This window comes from Procambarus clarkii, chromosome 45 (assembly GCF_040958095.1).
Source record: "Procambarus clarkii isolate CNS0578487 chromosome 45, FALCON_Pclarkii_2.0, whole genome shotgun sequence".
In the NCBI taxonomy this organism is placed as follows: domain Eukaryota; kingdom Metazoa; phylum Arthropoda; class Malacostraca; order Decapoda; family Cambaridae; genus Procambarus; species Procambarus clarkii.
The window spans coordinates 1728672-1748740 of record NC_091194.1 but is presented as its reverse complement, the minus strand read 5'-3'; the positions used below and the strand labels follow the sequence as shown (position 1 = coordinate 1748740).

The following is a 20069-nucleotide window of genomic DNA, read 5'->3' as shown; positions in this document are numbered from 1 at the left end:
AACCCTAGCCAGCACAGAAGCCTTCCAGCAACTATATATATATATATATATATATATATATATATATATATATATATATATATATATATATATATATATATATATATATTATATATATATATATATATATATATAAAAAATATATATTTGGTAAAATGCTATGCCCAAGATAACTATCCGAGTGCCGGCGGTGGGGTGGTTCAAATAGCCTCGGCTATCACCTCATTTTGTCCGGTCGTGATGGTCAAGTGGATTAAGGCGTCTTGTACATACCAGTTGCGTTGCTTCTGGGAGTATGGGTTCGAGTCACTTCTGGGGTGTGAGTTTTCAGTTGCATATGTCCTGGGGACCATTCAGGCTTGTTCGCATTTGTGTTCCTCACGTGTTGCCCCAAAGAATGAGGTGATTTGGTAAAATGCTATGCCCAAGATAACTATCCGAGTGCCGGCGGTGGGGTGGTTCAAATAGCCTCGGCTATCACCTCATTTTGTCCGGTCGTGATGGTCAAGTGGATTAAGGCGTCTTGTACATACCAGTTGCGTTGCTTCTGGGAGTATGGGTTCGAGTCACTTCTGGGGTGTGAGTTTTCAGTTGCATATGTCCTGGGGACCATTCAGGCTTGTTCGCATATATATATATATATATATATATATATATATATATATATATATATATATATATATATATATATTAATTACACTTTACATACTTCGAAAATGTTCTGAAATATACACTAAAGCGCTCAAAGAATTTCAGGTTAAATTTGTTTCTATGGTTTTACTTGATTATATTATTCATCGTTTGTTAATTTCTTTTGAATTAACTCACTTGGCATTTAATTTGTTTATCTCAGTCTCCCATAATATACTATTACTGAGGGGTGGAGCCCTCTGGTGGTCGTGCTGGAAACTCATATATCCAGTTGTCGACAGTATTTTTCCTCCGTATCCAATAAGATACCAGGATCCAACCCTAATTACGTCACAGTGACGTAACACGAGAACCTGTGAATATGTTTTGTGTGTGCGTTCGTGCGTGTATCGTATGTGTGTATGTGTGCGTATTCACCTAGTTCTGCTTGTGGGGGGTTGAGCTCTGCTGTTTCGGCCCGCCTCTCAACTATCAATTAATAAACTGTTACTACTATTTTTTTTCACACACACCCAGGAAGCAGCTCGTAACAGCTGTCTAACGCTCAGGTACCTATTTACTGCTAGGTAAGAGGGGGCATCAGGCTGAAAGAAACTCTGCCCATTGTTTCTCGCCGGCGCCGGGAATTGAACCCCGGACGACAGGATTACAGTGTATAGCGTGCTGTCCACTCAGCCACCACCCCCCCACACACACGTGTGTGTGTTTGTGTGTGTGCGTGCGTGCACATGTGCGTGCGTCCGTGTTTATTACCAGTGTCTACAGAGGAGTGATGGCTATATCTCTGTATGCCCCGCCTACTAGCCTTGTACCTGATGCGTTATAATTGAGCTATTCTGACTTTAAATTATTTTATGCATTTTGCCTTAAAGGTATGGATTGGAGGTGGCTTTCATAACTTCTTCAGTGCAAGTACGGGTATATATTACCTTAATTTTCTTCAGCTCATTTGCGTTTCCAGCTAACACATTTGTCCTGTTGTTCTACTGTCTCTTAATTTGAATAGGATATGGTAATTCTTGTATATCCCCTTCAGTATCTTGTATCTTGTGATCATACCCCAACTGTGTAATTACCTGAGAGTAGTTACAGAAATACGCTCGTGATGTCGTGTCTAAGGAAAAATTTCAAATATTTTTTCGGCACCTTTGTTTCTTTAACTTGAATCAAGGACTTCTTGTTCTTAAAGTTTCAGATTTCAAGAATTCTTTTTTAACAGTTTTATCGATTTCTCTTTCTATGTTGTACATATATTATCATATATCGCCTCTTTTTCTTCTTCTAGTTTCCAGCTTTAGACATATTCAACACGACGTGAGTTCTAATATTCCCTTAGAGATTTCTCTTCATAATTACCGTGAACTGTGTATCATTGTGAATGGTCTTCCCCGTGTTCAGCCTACCTGTGCTAGTGGAGGCTGAGGGTCCCCGTGCTCACCGTTCCTGGCCACCCAAAGCTTGGGGAATGTACCGTATCTCTCATCAGCTTAATCCGTCTACGGGCTGCCTGCTGCCGTAAAACACAACCGGTTAAAAACCGCGGAAAGTTATTGGTGGTGGATCAAGTTTGGCAACAAAGTTTGAGTGTTGGGAGGCGAGCGGTCTGCCAACAGTCAGTCAGTCAGGACCTAGCCAGCAGCGAGGGAAGACGTACGCTCCTCCTACCTTGACGCGTTTCTTGAATTTTTATGTAGGCCACTGCGCTAAATCTACTGACGGGGAGGAGGTGACGTAGATAGTAGAGTGTTAACTATGCGGAGGGTTGGTTTAGGTAGTGGAGAGTGCCGGGGTTGTTATTATTACCACTGGAATTGACCCGTGGAAACATTCGACCCGACATTTTTCCAGTTCCTGCATTTGTGCACAGGTAAGTCCATTATGTAGCCCACTGCGCTACCTGTGGGGAGTGGGGCGTGCTTGTTAGACGCTAACAAGACAGGTAGTTGTAAGCCAGTGTGCCTGTATAATGCCTGATGTAACAAGACTATAGCTTGTCAGAGTGTCGATACGGCATGGTTAGGTTCCCCTACACTAAGAACCACTCAGTAGTTAGTGTAATCTGGTCCTTCACTAACAATCCATCAGTTGTTAGAGCGTCTCTGAACCATCGCTCACCTAAACTGACCGAACACATGACACAATACACAGAATAAATACCATTGTTATGGCATGTGGAATAGGTAAAATAGGCCACATATGAACTAGAAATTATGTGGTGGAGAGGTGCTAAAGAACGATCTTGATAAGAAAAGGTCTTACGGGCTATTCATGCCCGTGCCACTTCTTGGGTGGCTTAATCTTTATCAATCAATCAGTCAATCAAGAATAAGGTCTAGGAGTGGTCGTGGATAGAAGAGTGGCACCAGAGGACCACACAAGGAACATTGTGCGAAGAGCCCACGCTACGCTTCTCAACTTAGGCTTTTAAATACTTAGATGGCGACATACTTCAGGAAAATGGTCCGACCTTTGTGAGACCAAAAGTGGAATGTGCAGCGGTTGTATAGTGTCCATATCTCCGTATTATGTGTAAGCTGGTTGTTGATTGTTGGAGAGGACTAATTAATATCCAGCAATCAACAACCAGCTAACAGTGGCTTTACAAGCAGCTAACAGTGGCTTTACAAGCAGTGGCCAGTGGCTTTACAAGATTGTAAATACTATGCTATGTATTCTCTCTAACCCAATGTACCTTCTTGTATATAAATAAATAATAAATAACACATAATTACATTCTACCCACTTCAAGACCCAGAGCCAACACAGACACAACATCCAATGACCCTACTAATACCCCTCCCCCCCTCTGATTGATTATTTATTGATACCCCTTGATCCATTTATTCACTGATACATTAATTACCCAATTAATACCCCCCCATGTTATGGCATTCATCCACCACTCAAAGCGTATATAATCTGATGTTAAACACGGTAAAAAAAATCGTGACAGCCCCGCTCCTGTGCCAGGTAAGTTCATTACGGGCTCACCATAGCCCGTGCTACTTGGAACTTTTTGTTCCGAGTAGCTTAATCTTAAACAACAACAACAACAACAACACGGTAAAATTGTCTTTGAAAAGGTGAACCTTGTGAAACGCATTCCTAGGCGTCAGACTATAATAAAAGTGTAAAAATGAACTTTGGGGAGTTAATTTTTCAACTTCCCTTAACAGTGATGAAAAACGAAAGACATATTGAGAAGATTCGTGTTAGAATTATTAATATTACCCTTTTGATAATATTCATCAATATATGTTTGCAAGAAAAACTGCTACCAATATATATATATATATATATATATATATATATATATATATATATATATATATATATATATATATATATATATATATATATGCCTGGACCTAAGAGATGCGTTTCGTTAACTCTTATTAACGAAACGAATGCATTTATTATGCACGCTAAACCCACGGGATGAGTATGGGATGCTAATAAGTGACTAATAGAGAATAAGTCAGAGTCAAGGGGGGCAGAAACAGAGAAGCCAATGCACAACTGATTGATCGTGGCGACGCTTCCGTCCACCCTTCACCCTTATTACCTAGTTGTGAGGAGACTGGGAGAGAGAGAGAGGGAGAGAACGCAAGCCTGTTTCTACCAATAGACTAATCACCAGGAGATAATTAACCTTGGATCTCCACATGTGAGACGGCGCTCAGAACACTTGCTCTAAATATGATAATTTAATTGACAAATTATTCAGTACATGTGTAAAGATGTATAGGGCGGAATGAGTTGCATTGGAACTTATGGGTCTGTGTAGCATTGTAGGCAGCGCCTGACTGCTGGGGTGGACAGCTCTTCGGATTCGTAGTCCTGAGGTCCCGGGTTCGATCCCCGGTGGAGGCGGAGACAAATGGGCAAAATGTTTTTCACCCTGATGCCCCCTGTTACCTAGATAGCTGCTTCCTGGGGTGTGTGTGTAACAATTACCTGGTGGTCCTGGTCGAGGACCGGGACCGCGAGAACGCTAAGCACCGAAATCATCTCAAGATAACGCCCTCGATTCCCAGTGGAGGGACCCGGGTTCAACCCCCGGGCATGACCGAAGGGATTGAGTACGTTTCCGTTCACCCAATGCTTTTGTTCACCTAACACTTAACCCATCCTCCTATAATGATAGCAAAGGGAATAATTATTCGGTCGAACGTACAAAAATGGACTGTTGCAGCCAACACTGTTCACGTTTCGTAGTATTAACATTGTAGCGAGCACGAAAACAAAACCAAAAGGCATACATAAACATTCGTAGACCTAGTAGCACATTTATTAGGCCTAAGATATCGCATAGTAGGCCTAGAATGGCTTGGCCAGGTTTCTTTACTCTGCCATTTGGGTCAATTCAGTATACTGTAATACAAAATTTAACTTTTTTGGCCCAACAGTCCGTTTTTGTACGTTTGACCAAATAGTTGCAAAAAGTATTGTCATTATCAGATGATGAATGGTAACAGCCAATAGGGACCAGGGGAGTTAGGCAACTGTTGTGGGTAGCATCCCGGGGAAGGTCAGTAGTTGCTGTAGACAAGCCTAAGTTCAGGCTTTCTGTCCCTGACAACGGAAATTAATTTAAAAATGATGTCGCAATCAACTGGCAACCCGAGGCATAATTATAATAATTAAATAGTTAATAATTACTACTACTAATAATTATTATAAGTGAAAATTCAGACTATCATTCTTAAAATAACTATGTTTTATATACATAAAAGTGATACTTGTCTGATGAGATAAATTTTCCGTGATAGTGTCATAAAAAGTGGTATTTTCTCATAAAAAATAATACTATGACGCAGAAATATGTTATGGAAGACCTAGGTTAGGTTAGGTGTTTGCTTGCGTTAATTTATGCAACAATTAAATTAAGTATGTTTACGAATCGTAGCACTGAACGCTGTACCGAATTTCTCTTTAATTTTAAGAGGCTTTGGATAGGCACCTTTCCTCAGAATTTGCACCTATCTAATATCATATATGAACTTTTATTTTTTAATTTGCATTCATATGTCTGTCGGAAACATATATTTACTGGAATTTATTTGAATTATTAGATGATCTAGGCAGAGTTTTCTTGCCCGAAACGCTATAGCTTGTTTTGTGGCTTTGGATATATGTAAAAATAACTATCTTATGTAATCTCACTAACCCATTATACCTTCTTGCAAATCTAGTATTCTTATTATTATTATTGTTAAACTGTAAAACAAATTATCGCTAAATAATAACGTTACTTGTAATGTGTTGTGTGTGTAAGTTATTTCATATTAAAGCACATTTACTGCGTCAAAGTTTATGTAATCGAATGCGTACCCAAGCAAAGTATATTTATAGTATCTTGAAAATTGAAAAAAATATATATTTTGGCCGCATAATTATAGCCTGTCCTTATAAACAGATGACCGCCCTCATAAACAGTAGACTGTCATAAACACAGTCCGTCCTCATAAACATTAGACCGTCCTCATAAACATTAGACCGTCCTCATAAACACAGACCGTCCTCATAAACACAGACCGTCCTCATAAACATTAGACCGTCCTCATAAACATTAGACCGTCCTCATAAACACAGACCGTCCTCATAAACACAGACCGTCCTCATAAACATTAGACCGTCCTCATCAACACAGACCGTCCTCATAAACACTAGACCGTCCTCATAAACACAGACCGTCCTCATAAACATTAGACCGTCCTCATCAACACAGACCGTCCTCATAAACACAGACCGTCCTCATAAACACAGACCGTCCTCATAAACATTAGACCGTCCTCATCAACACAGACCGTCCTCATAAACACAGCCCGTCCTCATCAACACAGACCGTCCTCATAAACACAGACCGTCCTCATAAACATTAGACCGTCCTCATCAACACAGACCGTCCTCATAAACACAGACCGTCCTCATAAACACAGACCGTCCTCATAAACATTAGACCGTCCTCATAAACACAGACCGTCCTCATAAACACAGACCGTCCTCATAAACATTAGACCGTCCTCATAAACACAGACCGTCCTCATAAACACAGACCGTCCTCATAAACACAGACCGTCCTCATAAACACAGACCGTTCTTCATAAACACAGACCGTCCTCATAAACACAGACCGTTCTCATAAACATTAGACCGTCCTCATAAACAGTCCGTTCTCATAAACACAGACCGTCCTCATAAACACAGCCCGTCCTCATAAACACAGACCGTCCTCATAAACACAGCCCGTTCTCATAAATTAAGGTTGAGTGCTCATTAATCCAACCGCCAACCGTTTATGAGTGAAAAAAGTTTTACAAACGACTCATAAGTGATAACGTTTGAACTTGAAGAGTGCTTCGCTCTCTTCCAGTCTTGAATAACACCTCTAAATGCTTCACCCACATACTAAACACCTGACCTAACCTAGTGCCAGCTTTACATACAATCCTTAAATATAATAATATTAATTTATATATGAGAAATTACCGATTTTCAATACAACTTTTTTTTGTTTACATTGGCGAATGCATCTTTTAAGGGAGGTCGCAGTTCGGACGAGTATAGTTTATGATGGGTTTGGATCGGCAGTAGCGGCTCGGACAAGTATAGCTTCGGATTGATTGCGGTCGGCAGGTGTTTGGAGGAGCGTCTTCGCATGAGATCGGGTTGTTAACTTGGAAGGTCGTGGTTCGAGCACAAGCGAGTCTCTGACCTATGTTTATGTCAGTATGTGGGCGGCATCTGACTCGATTATTCAGTTCAGGTTTCATTTAAAAAATATGAAAGCACTGTAATATATTGAGAACGTGTCTGTTAGAGCAGCCCATCCTCATTAAACAATTAGCAGACGCTCGTTAAGCAAGCAGCCTTCATCATCCTTGCTTATATACGTAAAGTGTTTTATACACATGACTCACCTTCGAACTTTTCTTGACCAGTGTTTCACCGTGTTCGAATCGTGGCTACAAATGCTTCACTCACGTACTGTAAGTGGATGGGGGTCAGGGCATCAAAGGTATCAATACTTCAATAGTTTTTTGGTTCAAAATCGCGAGGGGAAATTAAAACGTGTTATAAAATCAGCAAAGTCAAAGTTTTTTCTGATATAAATATGACGATAAATGTAATTTTGTCAGTGTGGCTAATGTGGGCGGTACGCAGTTAAGGTTAAATGTTCGCATAAATTGGTATAATTACTTAAAAATACGCGCGTATGTGTCAACTTGGCAGCGGGTTCTGGGACATTCTTCGCGTCGACCATCCGCTGCGATAAGACTCAAGGTGGTGACGCTTCTCAAGTGTATCATAAGTGTACCACCAGGAGTGTATAGGCGGCCTTTGGCGGAGGGACACGTGGTTCATCTCAGAGGGACATTTTGTACCATCTCAGAGGGACATTTTGTACCATCTCAGAGGGACATTTTATACCATCTCAGAGGGACATTTTGTACCATCTCAGAGGGACATTTTGTACCATCTCAGAGGGACACTTTGTACCATCTCAGAGGGACATTTTGTACCATCTCAGAGGGACATTTTGTACCATCTCAGAGGGACATTTTGTACCATCTCAGAGGGACATTTTGTACCATCTCAGAGCGACACTTTGTACCATCTCAGAGGGACATTTTATACCATCTCAGAGGAACATTTTGTACCATCTCAGAGCGACACTTTATACCATCTCAGAGGGGGACACTTTGTACTATCTCAGACGCTTCTTTTCTAAATCACCTGATACTATTTATAAATAATTATTTGGTACTAAAATGGAACACCAGGGATTTTGTTGCAATTATCATTAAATAGCCATGCAGAATGGTAGGCTTTTGAAGGGCTTGTCGACAGGAAGGTTAGACTGGCCACTGCTGGTTTCCTAAGGCTTCCTTGCCTCATTGCTATCTCCTGCCTCTTGGGCTATTCAAGCTGGCAAACTAACCTCTTTTCGTGATTTAACATTCCGTAAACAAACCCAACGTGTTTGCCTATCCATAAACGTTAGAAATGCAACTGTTTTACCTAACCAGAAGCGTTTGAACCCAAGCAACCCACCTAACCTATCGAGGTCGACGCATTGAAAACGTTTATGTTACGATTTTTATCATTTTTATAATATACGTTTGTCGAGTGCGTTCAAAATGCGACGTAACAGTATTCTGGCCCCTGGGGCCAGATTCACGAAGCAGTTATGCAAGCACTTACGAACCTGTACATCTTTTCTCAATCTTTGACGGCTTTGTTTATAATTGTTAAACAGTTAATGAGCTCCGAAGCACCAGGAGGCTGTTTATAACAATAACAACAGTTGATTGTGAAGTTTTCATGTTTGTAAACTGTTTAATAAATGGAACCAAAGCCGTTAAAGATTGAGGAAAGATGTACATGTTCGTAAGTACTTGCGTAACTGCTTCGTGAATCTGGCCCCTGGTGTCTATTGCCTGCTATTAGCAGCCCGTCCTCAGGTCATGCTCGTCCATCCAGCGTCCGACCCCAAATTTGCGTTCATAAATAAAAAAAAACCAAGTTGTATTCAAAATCGGAATTTTCTCATATCTATATTTTCAATATATTTTACAATTTAGAGTATAGTTAGGCATAAACTAGGTTAGGTTATTTGTTTACGTTCCGTTGGTAATTATTTGCATTTGAAGTACGTGGAGAAACGCAATTCGAAGAGAGGACGTCAGCGAAGCACTGTTCGAAAAATATTCGAACGTTATCAGTTGTGAGGCGTGTGTAGATCGTTTTCCGTTCATAAACAGGAGGAGGGGGGTTGGCGGCTGGATTAACGAGCCATTCTGCATATGAATTAACGAGCATTTGCCTTTGTTTATGAGGATGGTCAGTGGTTATGACGTCGGAATGCGTTTATGAGGACGGGCTGCGTTTATGATGTTTTAGATTCAGCTACTCTGAACAAAAGTTCCAAGTAGCACGGGCTACGGTGAGCCCGTAGTGGACTCTTCTGGCACAGGAGCGGGGTAAGTAGCACGGGCTATGGTGAGCCCGTAGTGGACTCTCCTGGCACAGGAGCGGGGTAAGTAGCACGGGCTATGGAGAGCCCGTAGTGGATTTTTGTGTGTTTATGAGGCAACCCGTCCTCGACTTAAGTCCATTACATTCAGCAGTCAACCCCACAGACGCATTCATAAATTTTAACATGCTGTTCATTCAAAACGGGAATTTTCTCAAGTATAAATTAATATTATATTAGCATATTGTGTATATATAGGCATAGGATAGGTTAGGTCAGGTGTTTAGGTTCTGTTGGCAATTATTTGTATATGTAGTACGTGGGTGAAGTATTTATAGCGTTGTGATTCCGAACAAAATTCGTCAGTGAAGCACTTGTTCCGGATATGTTCGAACGTCAGCAGTTGTGAGTCGTGTGTAAACCACTTTTCATTCATAAACAGGGGGTTTGGCGGGTGCATGGAATCACTTTTGGATCTTTGTTTGGAGGACGGGCTGTATGAGGACGGGCTACTTCAGAGCATGTACTAATCAGAAGCCTCACAACACTAGCTCTATATGAACTTAAAACACACTTTGATTCGAGCCAGATGTAAGAGTGGGATCAAACCCCCGGTACTGGACTTTGTTAGGTCGGTCCACAAAACGTTTCTTTATTTATTCAGCACCGAACAGTACCATATAATACCACCTATTCAATACCATAGAGCGCCATCTACGCAATACCTTGCAATACCATAGAGTACCATCTATATTCGGACGAGCGTGGCCTGAGGGGTTGAATTGATCCGAGAAAGAGATAAAGAGAGCGAGAGGGGGAGAGAGAGAAGGGATGGAGAGAGAGAAGGGATAGAGAGAGGGAGAGAGAGAAAGAGAAGGGATAGGGAGAGGGAGAGAGAGGAGGGATAGAGAGAGAGAGAGAGAAGGGATAGAGAGAGGGATAGAGAGAAGGGATAGAGAGGGAGAGAGAGAGAGAGAAAGAGAAGGGATAGAGAGAGAGAGAGAGAGAAGGGATAGAGAGAGGAAGAAGAGGAAGGGATAAAGAGAGGAAGAAGAGGAAGGGATAAAGAGAGGAAGAGGGGGAAGAGAGAGACTCTTAGCTCACCACAATATCACCAGTTGACAAGTGTCAAATTCACAATGCTTTCCCCTCACCATAACATAGGAACTTGGAACACCCGGAACACTTAGAAACAGCAGCCTCACGGAGGCACAGATCATCAGTTCGCGGAAGCGTCCAAATTAAAGTGATTTAAATCCACTAATGTACCGCAATTTGGACACAGATGTCGACAACGTCCAAATTGCTGGGCATTAAGCTAGGGAGCGGCCGGGTTATTCCTAATACAGGATTGTTGTTGTTATAGATTCAGCTACTCGGAACAAGTTCCAAGTAGCACGGGCTATGTTGAGCCCGTAGTGGACTTACCTGGCACAGGAGCGGGGCAAGTAGCACGGGCTATGGTGAGCCCGTAGTGGACTTACCTGGCACAGGAGCGGTACGGTAACTGCGCTAATACAGGTTGTGGGTCCTTTTATGGGCTATTCATGCCCGTGCTACCTCTTGGGTGGCTTAATCTTTATCAATCAATCAATCTGTGGGTCCTGTAGCACAGTGGGCTACGTCCTCGGCACGAAACCGAGGGTACCCGGGTTCAGTCTTCAGGCAGGAGAGAAACGGTTGGGCACGTTTACTTTCACCTGAGGCGTCCTTTCATCTACCAGTCAGTACCCGCCAAACACACACCGAAACTACGACGTTGGTACAACGTTCGAACGAGTTTTAACACCTCCTAATCAGTTATAACAACCAATATAGCGAGTTGTAACAACGTTCTAATACGTCACAAACACGTTAAGCCAAGATGTAACAACTTTATTACAAGTTGTAACAAGCGGAAAATAGAGACAGTTACGGTTTGTGTTTCCAGGGTAGGTACCGAGGGCTTAGACAACTGTTGTGGGTTGCATCGTGGGGAAGGTTAGTAGCTGGCCTGGGGGGAGGGCTTGACAAACATAAGTACAGGCTTCCTGTCCCAGACGACGGGGACATAATATTAATAATAATAATATAAACTAATAATATTAAGAATCAATAATACCAACACATTGTTGACCAGACCACACACTAGAAGGTGAAGGGACAACGACGTTTCGGTCCGTCCTGGACCATTCTCAAGTCGGACCATTCTCACAATCGACTTGAGAATGGTCCAGGACGGACCGAAACGTCGTCGTCGTCCCTTCACCTTCTAGTGTGTGGGTCTGGTCAACATACTTTAGCCACGTTATTGTGACTCATCGCCTGCACCAACACATTGTTTAGAATCATAGTATTCCCTCCACCACGCGAGCTGAAGCTGCCATTCTCCCTCCCTCCCTCCCCCCCCCCCCACACAATCGTTCCCACACAGTCAATTCCCCCACAGTCGTTCCCACCACAGTCAATTCCCCCACAGTCGTTCCCACCACAGTCAATTCCCCCACAGTCGTTCCCACCACAGTCAATTCCCCCACAGTCGTTCCCACCACAGTCAATTCCCCCACAGTCGTTCCCACCACAGTCAATTCCCCCACAGTCGTTCCCACCACAGTCAATTCCCCCACAGTCGTTCCCACACAGTCAATTCCCCCACAGTCGTTCCCACACAGTCAATTCCCCCACAGTCGTTCCCACACAGTCAATTCCCCACAGTCGTTCCCACCACAGTCAATTCCCCCACAGTCGTTCCCACCACAGTCAATTCCCCCACAGTCGTTCCCACCACAGTCAATTCCCCCACAGTCGTTCCCACCACAGTCAATTCCCCCACAGTCGTTCCCACCACAGTCAATTCCCCCCAAAGTCGTTCCCACCACAGTCAATTCCCCCACAGTCGCGATGATTAAGCGTTTCCCCTTAACTAAAGGTCATTTTCCTGGCGCCGGTATACCCGGCTCCCCCCCCCCCCCCCATTAAGGCTTGGAGATTTCAGGGAATGGGGAATGGTTGAGGGGGAGGAGGTGAGTTGGGGGAGATCTGGGGGGTGGGGGGATTAGATTAGCAATGGGGAGGGATGGGGAATTGGGGGAGAAGGGTTGAGATAGCTGGGTAGAAGTTTGGAGGAGGCTAGGGAGGGGGGGCACTGGGGAAAAGCCTAGTAGGAGCTTTGGGGAGAATCTAGGAATAAGCTTGGTAGAAATTTGCAAGAGGCTGGGGAAAATCTGGGGACAAGTTTGGGGAGTATCTGGGAATAAGCTTGGTAAAACCTAGGATCAAACAACGAGGATATTTGACTAGACAGTGTACGTCTATTCAAATAGACTTACACTGTCATCACTGCACACGGATTATGAAGTTGATTGCTGGCAACGGATAGAAAAAGGTCACAATGCATTATTGCAATTCTTTGCGTGCGTGTTCATATCATATTGTGTGCAATACTGCAGCCCTCCACAATGGGCTCCTCAGGAAACTATTTACCCCTGGATAATATATATATATATATATATATTATATATAGAGCTATATATATATATATATATATATATATATATATATATATATATATATATATATATATATATATATATATATATATATATATATATACATGGAGCTTCTGATAGATATATCTGTCGGATATACCATTTTATATCCGACATATATAGCCTACCGAAGAATGGTCTTCTATTCTGGTTACTAAGTTCTTCAACGTCGTCACTAGATCAATATATTTCACTCAGTGATCAACCTAATCTATCAGGTTACTAGATCTTAACTACCCTTGCCGATTACCAGATCATATCTCATTACAAACAAGGTAATTAACCACTCATTACCAAAGTTATATAAACCCTTAATGGTGGTAACAGATGGGTTTGGAGGGTTGTTTGGGGTCGTCCGTTTCTGGTTAGGTTTGGTTGCATTTTTGACGGAGTGGCGTCAAAGAGAACTGACTGGATGAAGAAAGAAGTGTAGCAGAAAACGGGAGAGAGAGAGAGAGAGAGAGAGAGAGAGAGAGAGAGAGAGAGAGAGAAGAGAGAGAGAGAGAGAGAGGAGAGGGAGAAAAGAGAAGGAGAGGGGGGAGAGCGTTGCTTAAAATATAAAGAATTTACATTTGTTTCCGTCAAAGGAACTCGAGACCTCTTACTGATGGAGGAAGTCCCACTAGAGGAAGTCTTAGCCAGGCCTTTCAAGAAGCCTTTGTTGACGCCCCAAACAACTAGGCCTCTTTTGTTGGACCATGGAACCACTCCTGGACCTCTTGTTCGTCCATGGAACCACTCCTGGACCTCTTTTTGTTGGACCATGAAACAGTGGCATGCAAAACATGTACTGACTGCACATTCTGGAGGCTCCCAAGACTTAAATGGCCCAACTTTTCGAGCTGTACCCTGCACCGGCGGGTTCCCCGTCTAGTATCTGTAAGTCAGAGGATGTCTGTCTGTCTGTTCAGGGCTGGAGGCCACACGCTGGTGGATATCTTCATTACAATTGGCTGAGTTACTCTCTGAAGGGGGTCGGAATTGCCCCGTATGCCCCCCTTCGAAGGGGGGTCGGCCCCAATGGTTCCTCCACTCCCCTCACTTGAAGGAGAGTCGGCCCTAATGCATCCCTTTCTCATTCGGTGGATATGAAATGTTCGGCCCCTAATCCGTAGACTTTATCGTCTAGTCAGATATTTATTTACATACTGAAATATTGTGAGTCTAATATAGAAATTAGCAGACCTAGAAACACTGATAAATGAAACATAAAATTAAAAACAAAATAACAGAAACTGGAATCATTAGCTCAGAGATAATATGTAGATTAATGACAGGAAAAGCTAGACTTTATACATAGGAGTCATTAGAGTGTAAGGCGCGTGATCTGACCTCACATTCTTGAGCCTCCCAACACTTAATTGGCCCAGCGAGCTTATTACAGTGATTGTCTAGTGCAGATGGTTACAGTCATGAACGAGTTTGTCTAACAAGAAACGTAAAAAATGTATTTTTTTGTATAACTGGAATCGAACAAACTCAATAGCATAAGTCCACTGCGGGCTCACCATAGCCCGTGCTACTTAGAACTTTTTGTTCCATATAGCAAATCGTAAACAACAACAACAACAATAGCATAACCTATTGAGGCCGATGTTAAAACCTTAATACTTTTGTGGGAGGAGCTTAAATTTATGGATGGAGAAAGACTGTCCCTTAAACACCTTCCCTACATCCCTAATTCCCCCGCCCGCACCCCATCTTGCCCCATTTTACCTACATCACTCCCCACCCCCCATTCTTCCCTCCCTTCTTAACCTAACCTAACCTAACCTTCCTTACCTCTCCATCACCACCCTAACTCCCCCCTCCCTAAAATGTATGGTTAGAGAGGAAGGAAATACTTGGCACAATATACATGTAGGCCAAGGGCAGCTTGGACTCACCAAACTATTAATTGACTCTGTCAGCTGTACCGTCTACCCGCCTGATAAATGCGTACAAATGCGTACAAAAAATGACGCACTGAATATTCTGTAGCCTACCGTGGTTAGCGCAGTCACGACCCAGATGATCCGGGTTCGATTCCCGCCGCGAGAGGATTGACATGTTTGGGTACGTTTTCTTTCACGTGATGCCTCTCTTTACCCCAGGAGTTAGTAACTACTACTTGGGAGTTAGGCAGCTGTTGTGGGTTGCATGCTGGTAAAGGTCAGAGAGGTGGGGAGGAGGCCCCCCACCGCTCTCAGGGTGAGAAGCCCCCCACCGCTCTCAGGGGGAGAAGCCCCCCACCGCTCTCAGGGGGAGAATCCCCCCCACCCCTCTCAGGGTGAGAAGCCCCCCCCCCACCGCTCTCAGGGTGAGAAGCCCTCCCTCCGGTCTCAGAGGGAGAAGCCCCCCTCCGGTCTCAGGGGGAGAAGCCCCCCACCGCTCTCAGGGGAGAAGCCCCCCACCGCTCTCAGGGGAGAAGCCCCCCTCCGCTCTCAGGGGGAGAAGCCCCCCACCGCTCTCAGGGGGAGAAGCCCCCCACCGCTCTCAGGGGGAGAAGCCCCCCACCGCTCTCAGGGGGAGAAGCCATCACTATTTTCAGGGGATTTTTTTCATGGATATTCCTGTGCGGGTCCTGAGCCTCTTGAGTGTTGTTTCTCGTGTCTGTTTTACTGAGGCTGTGTATGGATACTTATGACTCGTGTGTTCCCTTCTGTAAGGTTATGTCCAGTGTGTTTGGCAACTTCTGCTTTCAGTGGGAGAAGACCCCACTGCTGTCAGGGGAGTGGGAGAAGTCCCCACTGCTCTCAGGGAGTGGGAGAAGCCCCCACTGCTGTCAGGGGGTGGGGAGAAGACCCCCACTGCTGTCAGGGGGGTGGGGGAGAAGACCCCACTGCTCTCAGGGAGTGGGAGAAGCCCCCACTGCTCTCAGGGAGTGGGAGAAGACCCCACTGCTGTCAGGGGGTGGGGGGTGGGGGAAAAGGAACTGACAGAGTTTTAATCTCCCTTAATGTGGAGATGAAGCCTGAAAGTTATGAGATGCTTAAGTAGACCGGTACCCACCGGAGGGTGAAGGGGCAGGGGGGAAAGTGCGGTGGGGAGGGGTGGAGTTTACCGAAGTTCTGGAGCAGGGGAGGGACTAAGGCAAGGCCTGGAGCAGGGAAGGGGCTAAGGCAAGGGCTGGAGCAGGGGAGGGGCTAAGGCAAGGGCTGGAGCAGGGGAGGGGCTAAGGCAAGGCCTGGAGCAGGGCAGGGGCTAAGGCAAGGCCTGGAGCAGGGCAGGGGCTAAGGCAAGGCCTGGAGCAGGGCAGGGGCTAAGGCAAGGGCTGGAGCAGGGGCGACTAAGGCGAAGCCTAAGAGACAATGGAGAGTGAATTGGTGAGGGAATTGTGAGAACGACCCGAGAGTGAGAGGGAGAAAGACTATGAGGGGGCGAGGTGAGGGAAGAGAGGTGGAGAGGCAGGCGCAGGTAGGAAAGAGAGAGAGAGAGAGAGAGAGAGAGAGAGAGAGAGAGAGAGAGAGAGAGAGAGAGAGAGAGAGAGAGAGAGAGAGAGAGAAGGAACATCCTATTGAGTGTTGTGGAACACGGAGGAGAGGGTGAACTAGGAGCAGGTCAATAATCCACCAGCCCCCGTACCTACCTATCACCACCTACCTACCTGTTACCTACGGGGCTGTGAGGCTTAGCTCTGTGGTCCCTCTCCCTCTCTCCTTACCCTCAACACTTCCCTTATATCAGAGACTAACACAAATAAATAAATACTTATGATATAATATATATTTTAAATTAGTTCCCAGTTAAGAGTTCCTGGGTAAATGAACCTTGACGTCTCCAACACTGGCACCTCCACCACTGGCACCTCCAACACTGGCGTCCCCAACTCCCCATTCTGTCTTCATTTATCGAATTAATTTCGGAAGCAAATTGTCGAAAAATCCAAATACTTGAAGTATGGTTGGCGCCGTCATGGTCCGGACCACGAGAGTGGGGTCCAGGACCTGACGCACCTATGAACCTCTCTACGTCATCCTTACTCTCCCAACACACCTATCCCAACCTAACCTAACCTAACCAACCCCAACCTAGCCTAACCTAGCCTAACCTAACCTAACCTAACCTAACCTATTCTAACCAACCCCAACCTAACCTAAACTAACCTAACCCAACCTTACCTAACCTATTCTACCCATAATAAAACACAAATACAGTATATATATATATATATATATATATATATATATATATATATATATATATATATATATATATATATATATATATATTATATATATATAATATATATTGCTTTCATGTAGTGTCTGTGTTCACCTAGCAGTAAAAGACGGCTCACTATTATAATTACTTTTATAACGACTCTGGTTCTGATTTTAATTATAACGCCTGGAATATGTAGCGAGCTTCAGGCAGGGGAAGAGGAGGAGGGAAGGTAGGGAGGGAGAGGGAGAGGGTAAGACAAGGAGTGATAGGAGAAAGTAAGAGAGAGAGAGAGAGAGAGAGAGAGAGAGAGAGAGAGAGAGAGAGAGAGAGAGAGAGAGAGAGAGAGAGAGAGAGAGAGAGAGAGAGATTTTAGTGGGAGGGGGAGAGATATTTGGTGAGAGAGGAAAAGAGATTTAGTGAGAAAAAGAAAAAGATTTAGTGAGGGAAAGAGAGAGATATAGTGAGGGAAAGAGAGGAAGATTTAGTGAGTGAGTGAGAGAGAGAGAGAGAGAGAGAGAGAGAGAGAGAGAGAGAGAGAGAGAGAGGGGGAGAGAGAGAGAGAGAGAGAGATAGTGTGAGAGAGAGATATCTCTACACTTGACATAAACAGCCTTACACAACACCAGTAAGTTACAGTAACATTTTCGCTGCCACCATTTCTGAATTATCGATTGATTGTTACATTAATAATCCCGGATCAGGGACCGGAAGTGAAACAAGGGAAAAGGAGCTCTTAATTTCCTACTGGCATGGCTGAGTACAGAGACCCGTGGATCTCTCAGCTCAAATGACTCTCAGCCACTTAGAAGTCACTGTAGAGTGGTAAGAGGAATGGGTGATAAAGAGTAAGCTCTGAACACTTAAGTAATGATTCATTGATCTCTACTCACACGGGGGAGGAATAATGGCAGTTAAGGACACTAGTTAAGGGGATCAAGGGACATAGGCAAACTATGTTTATCTTTCTGAAGCCAAGGAAAATAATGTTAAGTGACAGGGACAAGAGAACAGTGTTTACATCCACACTCTCCTGCCCTCTGCACGAGGCCCTCATTTTCAACCCTCACAGGCCCAAACCACAGCCACCCAGGGGAACCGGTCGGCCGAGCGGACAGCACGCTGGACTTGCGATCCTGTGGTCTCGGGGTCGATCCCGGGCGCCGGCGAGAAACAATGGGCAGAGTTTCTTTCACCCTATGCCCCTGTTACCTAGCAGTAAAATGTGGACATCCTTCTCGTGTCCTAGCACCTGTGGACACCCTTCTCGTGTCCTAGCACCTGTGGACACCCTTCTCGTGTCCTAGCACCTGTGGACACCCTTCTCGTGTCCTAGCACCTGTGGACACTCTTCTCGTGTCCTAGCACCTGTGGACACCCTTCTCGTGTCCTAGCACCTGTGGACACCCTTCTCGTGTCCTAGCACCTGTGGACACCCTTCTCGTGTCCTAGCACCTGTGGACACCCTTCTTGTGTCCTAGCACCTGTGGACACCCTTCTCGTGTCCTAGAACCTGTGGACACCTTCTCGTGTCCTAGCACCTGGGAACACTCATGTTCCCGACCGAGATGACAATAAACATTTTCATGTTCTCTGAAGCAATTAGGACTAATTTGACGTGTATTTAATTGCCTGTTTGATTGTTAGGTGCCAACCACACACCACCGTCTGATACAAGCACTAACCACCACCTACACCACCACCTACACCCCCGCCACCACCACCTACACCCCCGCCACCACCACCTACACCCCCGCCACCACCACCTACACCCCTATCACCACCACTATTCATCAACCACCACAGTGAACCACTATCACCACTCATCATCACCATGAGCAACAACAATATGAGAAAATCCGTAAGAGCAGTGATTTAGGTTCGAACCCTATACTGTAGGTGTTCCCACGCATAGGTTCCCTTCCAAGTGCTATATAGTCATATAGACTTAGCGTATTCTCCTGATATATATATATACTTGTATATACGTAGGTATACACCTTATGTAAATATTTTATTCCTATTTGTTTGTGACAGGCGTGGTTGCGGCACGCGTCAGCCTGGATCAAACGTGCCAAAGCAGGTGGTGAGGAGCAGGTGAGTTTCCCCTACAAGGATCTTGTGCCACGTTTTCTGTGGTAAACACTAAGAGAGGGGGCCCTCGTAGTGCTGTAGCTGCCCCTAACCCTTCAACAACAACAACAGCAACATACCTTCCTCGTAGTGCTGTAGCTGCCCCTAACCCTTCAACAACAACAACAACATACCTTCCTCGTAGTGCTGTAGCTGCCCCTAACCCTTCAACAACAACAGCAACATACCTTCCTCGTAGTGCTGTAGCTGCCCCTAACTCTTCAACAACAACAACATACCTTTTGTCTAACCTCTGCTTATCCTCCAATAAGGATATAGTAATTATGGCAACTATATCCAACCATTTGGACTAACTGTACTCGCTTCTTGCAGGTCGGCGTTCGATTCCCTATGGTCCAAGTGGTTGGGCACAATTTCCCCCTCCCTCCGTCCTATCGCACATCTTTACACTCTCATGCACTCCTAGTGTTATATAGTCATACTGGCTTAGCGGTTTCTCCCGATAATTTCCTCACCTTATAGCTGATATTTGGTCAAACGTGTGAAAATGAATTGTTGGACCAAAACAATTCAGTTTCTGTATTATTGAATTAGCCCAACATGGACATCAAAGAACCTTACTTATCCATGCAATCCTTGGCCTTATATATATATATATATATATATGCTATCTT

At 44.5% G+C, this 20069-nt stretch overlaps 2 protein-coding genes across 2 annotated transcripts in view; both read left to right on the top strand.

The window, feature by feature from the left end:
• LOC138350388 (uncharacterized) overlaps positions 1-20069 on the top strand; it is a 36482-nt gene that overhangs the window by 9574 nt on the left and 6839 nt on the right. The window lies entirely within an intron of this gene.
• The window catches only part of LOC123769939 (bestrophin-2), a 40495-nt gene continuing 22686 nt past the window's right edge, over positions 2261-20069 (top strand). The window contains 2 exon segments of the mRNA XM_045761412.2: positions 2261-2518; positions 19339-19398. The gene's annotated coding sequence lies outside the window, so the exon portion shown is untranslated.